A 9,065-nucleotide genomic window follows, 5' to 3' on the forward strand; every position below is an offset into this window, starting at 1 on the left:
GAGGCGATGTATCAAAGGCATTTCATTGCTCAGTGCAAGCCCTGTCACTGCTGCAGCAGAAAAAGAAGGCAATTAAGTTTCCTAAGGGTAGGTGGGGGTGGGGTTACAGAGCACATGGGCCCCAAAGATCACCCTGGCACAAAGCCTGCAACACAAGAAGTCTGGAAGCACCCATGAAACATTACAGTGATGTCCCACGTGCTTCCATAAATCCCCCCCAACTCCGCCAACTACTTGCTTGTCATGGTGTCAGAAACATACAAGAAAGTTCAGTAGGGAAGATTGCTCAAACCTCAAAGTGCAATGATTTTTGTCTATTTTTCTTTTCTAAAACACAGGCACTGTTTCTCAAACACTGAGATTTCACTTCTGTCTCTCCATTTGTTTATTTCACATGTATTTTTCTCCTGAAACTCCTCTTTCAGTCTCTCCTACAGTACTTGAGCCATGTGACAGCTGATTATTTCTCTCTGAGAGAAATCCATTCACACAAAGCACAGCTGTCATCTTACTACACATCCATACATAGTTTTAAAAAATGGCTTAGAGTAAATTCTTATTAGAGGTGAGCAGGAAGGAGGCAGAGCTTCTCTAATGTCCTCCCATCCAAATGCTAACATTTCAAGTCAAGCTCAGATGACAGGGCTATGCTTCAGTGATACTGACTTGGATGGGAAAAATAGAGTACAAAATATAGATTGAGAAAAATAAAAAAAAAGTTAACTTCCATGTAAGTTTGTAGGTTTTGCCTTAATTAAACCAGGCATGAACTGAGCTGTTAGTGTCACTGTCCAGCCAAATGGTGATGCCACTGGGCAAGCAACACACATCAGATCAAGGCAGGGTTGTTCTGGGAAGGGGTCTCAGCCTTCCACTATTCAGCCCCCTGTCTAGGGGCTGCCCAAGGCCTCTGGAGGCCAGCCCTCAGGGCAGGTGGGTGCAGTGGGCAGCCAAGTCTGGCCATCAGGGCCACCCTGGCTTAGAGCAGGGAGGCGGCAGCTGCTCTCCAGATGGCCCCATGGCTTCATCCATCACCCTTCACTGCACACCCCTCACTCATGCATAAAACTGAGGGTAGGGATTTTATAGAAATCCAATGCCAGCCACAGTAAAATAGGGCATCAAAAAAAAACCAGCAAAACACTTGCAGAAACACAATGTTAACCAGGAAAAAATTATTGTAAGTATCCTAGCTATCTTGCCTTTTTCTAATTTCTTGTTCATGAAGATGAAAGGTAAGCACTTCATTTTTCTTTCTTCGTAAGCTTTGCTTTAGTGACTCATTACAAAAGAGTTGGGCGGGGACAGAAGGTGTGATTCTGCTATCACTACTATGATAGTCATTAAATCCACTATCACCATTAAATCCACATGGAGTAGTTCAAATATGGACTAGTTCCCCCTCTGAAAATAGCATTCATCTACTGATGCTGTAAGGCTAAAGACACTATTCTCCCACAAAAGATGCTGTTAATGTTTGATTGCTTTTGAATTTAGCAAATTTTGTATCACCTTCACATGGGGTAGCATGCAGGAATTAAGGAAGTTTTGGGTGGGCCTTCCAGTGATGCTGTCACCAAGCTGGCTCAGGGGAAAGAAATGTCCTTAGCAGGCTGTCTCAGTCAGTGTCTCTCATCAGCTGGTGCTGATGAAGCTGCTGAGGTCAGGAGGATCATGGAAGGGTCATTTAGATCACAAATCTGCTTTGTATCAGGCAGAGCACTCAAACTCAGTGTATCTGGTAACTGAGTGGTTTTCCATCTCCAGGTGCCTCTGACTGTTCCTTGCTGTAACTGACATTGGCCTGGCTGTTATGGTAAGTCATTTCAAGGTTTCTGTAGCCTTCAGACTCAGGTTTCAAGACTGGAAAGAACACTACAGTTTCTCTTAGCTCCCAGTCAAGCCATGGCTCTGATTTGTCAAGGATGGTTCACGGCTGTTGGTTTGTCACTATTCTTTTAACTCCCTACAGGACACATCTGTATCCCCTGCATCCATCAATTACCACAAAGCATCTTCCTTGCAAACAAGAACCCACTTCCTTCCCATGTCCACTTGCACTTAGATAGGTACCCAAAAGACACAGAAGTTTTAAATGTATTTTTTCAAAGGATGTGGACACCATTAGGAAGCACCAATTTTCACAAGTGTCCCTTGTTTCACCACCATTTAAAGCTGTCAGATGCCCCATAACCAAATTAAAAAATCAAATCTACTCTTCTGAGACTAAAGTGAATCTACTGAAAAATTGGTTAAAATACAAAATAGCACCCAAAGCACAGTAAGCATGCTCTCTCTTTCCTCCCTCCTCCAATGTTCCTGCTACCATAGATAAGGTATTAAAGTTCTTTTTGAGTATTTATTCAAGCACTTTTTATAGTGTTTAGTCATGCATTATGAGAATAGCCATTTCTTTATGTTCAAGGTTTCCCGTCCTGCACAATTAGGACACATCCACCAACAACATTGTAAAACATACACCTGCACTATAGTCAAGTCCAGTATAAACTGCAACAACCCCTCCAACAAAATATTGTGTGCACAGTATGAAAAAATTTTTAAAGGACACGTAAGTCTTAAAACCTTTGAACTGGAAGGAAAAAATCCTGGCTTTCAGCACCTACATACATGAAACATCCATTTGAGTCATAAGCTGCTCAAGGTCTGTCTTGCAAAATAAATGCTTTTAGATACCCCAGTATTCATCCTGAAAACTTGTCTTTGAACCTTCTGCGCAGATTAGAAGGTGCTTCTTACCTATTCCCCAATTCATCCTCTCAAGTTTTCATGCTTGTCTTTCAAGTCATAAAGTCCTTTTCCTCCAGCCCTGGTGCGTTTCCTTTCAGGGTTTGATCCAGCATCATTAAACCACCAATCAAGAAAAGCAGAGAGCAGTAGTTAAACAGCACTTTAATGTATTTTAACAGCAGTTGAAGTTCCCACATAAGTAATACATTTCTGCAGTATACACATTTTGCAGGCTGTGGGAATAAACGTCTTGGGGTATCCTGAAAGCTGTGCCAAGTCTGTGGAGCTGCAGTGATGGACAGGATAGAGAGCAGACCCTTCCCTCATGTGTTTCACAGGGCGCCTGTGGTGTCTTCTCCTGAGACCCCAGCTGAGCATACAACCACTCCCCCTTCTACAGGTTAAATGGACCCAGAAGAGCAAGCTGGTGAGTCAGCACTCCTGCTTAATTCTTTTTTGTTCCATCAACTAACCTTTTTAATTTTGCATTTTATCTTTTTTCTGAAAAAAAGTATTATTTTATGTTACTACAGATACCTCACGTAATAACAGATTAAAAAAAGATCTTACAAACTAAAAGTCTTTTTAGACACTTTGAAATGGAGTTTTGAAGGTTCAGGGCAAGACCCCTGCCGCTTCCCAGGGGCAAATGTTGCTCAGTGAAAAGATTAAAGCAAAATCAGAGTAAAAGTGGGGGTTTCTACCATGTTCCTCCCTTACCAACCAGTCTTCTTCCTCCTTATGACACAAAAGGGAATGGTATTTTAGCGTACTGCATGACTGCAATATGCATACTTGGTAACATCTCCTGTCCAGTTTTTGAAAGAGCATCTAAGTTTTGAAAGAAGAAAAATGAAACATGCAAAAACCTCAAGGAGGTTTGCTATTATTGCATGCCACCACAAAAGCCCTGAGGGAAGGGACACTCCCTCTGAACTCCAAGGAACTGCATAATCACCTTTCCCAGATACACCTAAAGGTCCTTCTGCAACATTGCCTGTAGAGCAACATCTACAGACCTATCTGTCTAACAAATGTGGAGCTCTGGTTTTAGATGGACTTCTGCTGTAGCATGCAAGAGGCAATATGAAAGCCAATACAAGCAAAAAAGAGAGGAGAAGGAACATGGAAATTCTAGTTTCTTGCATTGTAAAATATAAATTGTCTGGAATGTGTTAAATGACCATATTCACCCAACTTTTGCTCAGTCTATGGCCATAATTGACAAGCAATTTAGGAAGAAAAGAAAAAAAAAAAAAAAAAAGGAAAATTTTATGTTCTGCATAAAATGCCACCCTTCAAGGTGCAAAGTATGAAGTCACTGTTGACTACTCTGAAAGGTCAATATGCAAAACTGGAGAAGTACATAAAGTCTCGACAAGCTCAGCTGCTGTCAACTTCTCCAAAACTCAAAGCCGCAATGGTTTTGTCCTATGCAAATCATATAATCCCAATTCCTGCCAGGTTATTTCATTCCCTGTAGAAATTCACTCTAATTCAAGGCAATAATTAGATTCACACCTTTTAATTGCTTTTTTCCTCTTCGGGTTAAAAAGGCCAGATTTTCTGCATTTCTGTTGGGAGGGAAAAGAAACCAGAAACAAAATAAAAGCCTACCCTAAGAGATCTGTCACTTCTTTCTCCAATCCAAGACACAATCCTGCTTGTATAACATTTTCTGGGCACACTGAAGGAAGTATTTCTGTATGATTTGGGAATTGCAGAAGACAGATCCCCATATCGCCTACCCTGTGTTACACAGCAACAAGGAGAGGAGCTACCACAGGTCTTGATTTGCTCATCACTGCTGGGAACAGGAGAACGCTTCATGCGCAGAACCAGGCAGAGGATGCAAACCCTTTTTACAGTCCCAAATACTCTTGACTCCTTTCTCAGGGAAGAGAAGTGAACCTCCTAATAGAGACTAAGCTAATCAAGAAGAAAGCAAGGGGGAAGCCAAAGGCAGAGCAAATGAACTGTGGAGGCCCGAAAAAAAAAAAAAAAAAGGGAAGTTCAAAGAGCTAGAGAAAAAAAAAACAAAGGAGGAGAAAACAACCAGCCACATTCAGATGGGGAATAAGGGATAAGAATTTCACTGTAGTCACAGTTATGCAGGTATATTGCAGGCAAAATTCACAGTCCAGCAACCGTAGAATGGGGCAAAGCTAGTTAATACTGAACTGAACATTCCCACTGAAATTTAAATTCATTCAGTGCTTCACACAGGGGCCCAAAGCCTCTAGGAACTGTGGAATTATAGCTAACAGATTTACAGATTTAAAAGACTGCGAGACACTTTTAGGCAGTGAAGGAGCAAAGAACATTTCAAGCCAATAAGTCTTTGAGAAAGGCTTAAGTAACTAAGGTGAAGGACCAAACCTTGCACAATGATAGATGAAATTCAAAAGGAAAAAACAAACCAAACCAAAATACACTGGAACTGCTAAAGTTCATTTTTGAATGTGAAATAAGGTGGCTTTCAGATGTTCTGCACCCCTGGTAAATAGCAGTGATGCACTTAAAAGTGAATGATAGGGTTGCCCTGGTTATAGAAAAGACACTGAAATTGTGTGCTCTTAACATTATTTTTACATTAATTGCTCTAATGTCATTGTTCTGCCTGTGACTCTCAACACCTTGTTTGCTCCAGCACAGCTTCTGTTGTCACTGAGAGAGCTCCAGCTACATGGAAACAATGTCCAGAAAAGTGGGGCATTAGCACTGGGAACTGAAATAGGAAGAAAACCATACCCCACACATTAAAAAAATGGAAAGCTGTATACATCAGAAGTCATCTAATTTCTATCATAAGTAGGCTAAAAAAAATTTTGTGCCAACTTGGTTAGTTCTTTGGGATGATCCTTGCAAGAACATGAGACAGTAATTCCAGGAAGCAAAGGCTGGAAATCAGTGTTACAGTAAATACAGCCCAACTGATCTACTAAAGGTCTGGTTTATGTGAAGAAGGAATGGAGCAGTTGATTCTTTTCTCTCTGTATTTGAACCGAAGTAAAACGTCCCCTACTATTTTTGAATTATTCCCAATGGTTTTTCACAGTCCACTACAAGTTTTCCAGAGTATACTTCACTTCTCCCTGAAGCATTCTTAGGGCAATTCTGGCAACACAGAAAATTCTTGTTCTCATGTCCTTGCTTTTGAAAATCATCAATAATACTTTGTGCATCAAGCTGTTTCCATTCTGGTTGAGGAAGATATTTGCCAGTTATCCCTCAATGTTCTCTTTCCTGCCCATGCCTTTCCACATTTTCACCTTCCACCAGGGACAAAATAGATTGCACTGGAGTGTACACAGAACTATCTCTCAAGTAAAATGCTGCTTGCTTGAAAACCAAACCAATCAATCAGAGATGTAATCCTTGGTATCCAACACAGTGTCACAAGAACAACCTTCATCCTTTCTTGAAATCTACAGCATCCCTCACTCTGCCATAAACTGCAGACAAAGGTATCATTTCTTCCACAGAAATACATAGGAGCACCCCAGAAAAACCAGCTGCCTTTTAATCAAGGAGCACACATCCTCCCAACTGCAGCACAAGTTTTTACTAAAACAATTTATTAAAATTATTAAACAGTGCCAGTTGTTTCCTGTGTAGGAAGCAGCATTCCAACTACACTTAACAGCCAGCCTGAATTTTGGCTCTGCAGCAAAATGAGCAATCCTATGGAGGATTAAGGAACATTAAAATTTCAAAGTGCAAAATAAGAAGGAAGATCAAAAAGCATAATATACCACTAGCTCACTTGGAAGAACTTCCTGTTTTGGATATGGCAAAGGACTAAACCAAGAGGAAAGATGGGAAGTTAAAGGACTGGAAGAGGTAAATTTCAGACCCAGAAGCACAGCATCCTAACTGTATTTAATAAAAAATATTATCTGTGTATCATCCAGTGATAGTACTTGTTCCATGTCCATAGTACCTATCTGAAGCAGAGTTGTACCTTGCAAGGACATGTAGCACTGTCTCTATGAAGTTTTGCTGTCCTAGGTCTTTGCTGTCCCTTGCTCTAGCCACATCAGCACTACTAGTGTTACAACAAGACGAAAGCATTAAGGAAGGGCAGCACTTTTTACTCCTGCTAGAGGTCAAGATCCTGTTTTAAAAGTTAGGGTTGCATTTTTAGGAGATGCAGCTAAAACAGAAGTATATAAGCAACCATTTTTCTGAGGGCAAGGCTGAGTAAGTGTATCAACATACTCTTTTTCATTGTCTCACTATACCATTCTTTGATCCAGATATATGACAAATGCGCTCCATAGTGTGTTTAGAGAAAAATTAATGCACTATTGGCAATTGATGGAGAGATGGGAAGACTGATTCATGACCAGAATTTGATTTTACTCAGGTTTTCCAAGTCTTATATACCATTTCAGTGAGGTTAATAATTTCTACTACAATAATTAGGTTAAAAGATCATACAAGCAGCTTATGCATTTTACAACATCTTTATTGTAGGGGGTTGATTGAATATTTTCCCTTAAGCAGGTTTTCATCCCATCTTCTCATAAGCTCAAAGTTCTGTTTGTCCTTGCCACGGCATGCTAGTCACCACACTAGTTATACTGATTAAGTCTGTCTTACTCTCAGACTTGTGTATTCCCACAATGCACAGTTTTTCCTCCTCCTCCAAAAGTAGTACTGGTTTCTCTGACTGTGATGGATGTTCTCTGCTTTTGTGTTTCCATTGATCCTAGTTTGTAAAGGAATAGTAAAAAAGCCTCCTTCCTGCATCATCCACACAGGTCTGAATTGTTGATTTAGGATTTCAAGCACTATTTGTAGTCTAGGGTTTGCTACATTAGTTCAGAAATTTGTTGTATCAAATAACCCAGCAGCTCATTATTCTTTGCCTCTGAAAAAATTGCTTTTATTAACTTGTCCTCAAATGAAGTCTAGTCTGTCACTAGTCAGAGCAAACAGGGGGTCTGTTGGAGATTACTGCACAGAGAGGCTGTACAGAAAGATTTCTGTGCTAAACATCACCTCCTGGGAGCCTGCAATAACTAACAGCATCACAGCTGCCTGGGTGTAATTTAACTTCAATAAATAAACTTTTTGATAAAATTTTGACACTGACTGGAATGCTGGGGAAAACACAAAATTCCACTATATGAAGGGATTAGCACTGTTTTGTTATGGAACACAACCTCTGTATGCATATTCCAGGACTTAAAACTACACAGTGAGTGTGTCAGCACACGAAAAGAAAAGCTTCTTTTAGCATTGTAGGCTGTATGAAGTAAAGGACAATATTTGTTACCAAGGCCTAAGCTTGAGTCAGCTTTGGTGAAAGCTTTGTTTTGTCTTGTTTTGCGTTTGGTTTTGGTTTTGGGTGAAGAGGAGGAAATCAGACAAAGATAGCAGGACTGTTCACTGCCATTGCAGGATTCCATTGTACTTATTACAAGTGCAAGGACCACCTTCTGCTTCCATTCCTTGCACAAAACCAAAGAATTAAGAAAATCCACAGATTTCCTTGTTCAGTACCAGCCGCAATCTCATCATGACTACCCAAAAGATAAAGGGATGCTGTCAGTGTGGCAGACTGCTCATACATTGTTCAAGGCAAGGATATTACAGGACTTAGACAAGAGGATCCATATCCTCAAAAAGACCTTGAAGCCACCTTACAAAACGAAGTGCAAGACAAATTTGCTGTTTTACTTCTGGTAAAATAATCCCTTCTTCCTGAAGCCAGTACATTATTCTTAGGCTGAAGGACAGCATTAGAAACAAATTCAGATATGGAGATCCTACACACTTTTTCTTATCTCTTATCTATTTCCAATAAGTTGCCAACAACTTGGCTGAAAATTATCATTTATAGCCATAATTCAGTTTAGAAATTATATGATATCTCATTAATTGGCTACTTTTCCCAAACCAATAATCAATAACTTGTATTTCCAGTCACAAATTTGGTATCCTGAGACATGCAGACATGTTTCAGTGACTCAGCTGGACCCATGAGAAACAATATGTTTAGTTTGCTGGAGGTCACATTACCCACACTTGATCAAAATATGAACTAGCAAGCACCATGAAGTACAGTTTTAGCACTGACACCCACCTGGGTCATTTAGAGCACTGTGAGTTTAGACAAGAACATTAGTGGAACAAGGCATACAAAGGCTGATCAGTCAGACAAGTTTTGAAAACAAGACACATTACATTACCTCTCAATATTTCAAGGATTGCACTAGTCTGAATTTAAAAGCCATTGGGTAATGTGTTTCTGGGCCTTCAGTTTCACTCTGTGCCACCTAGGACTGACATGAGCAGAAAGCTCTAAA

The sequence above is a fragment of the Sylvia atricapilla genome, chromosome Z (genome assembly GCF_009819655.1).
Source record: "Sylvia atricapilla isolate bSylAtr1 chromosome Z, bSylAtr1.pri, whole genome shotgun sequence".
Classification (NCBI taxonomy): Eukaryota; Metazoa; Chordata; class Aves; order Passeriformes; family Sylviidae; genus Sylvia; species Sylvia atricapilla.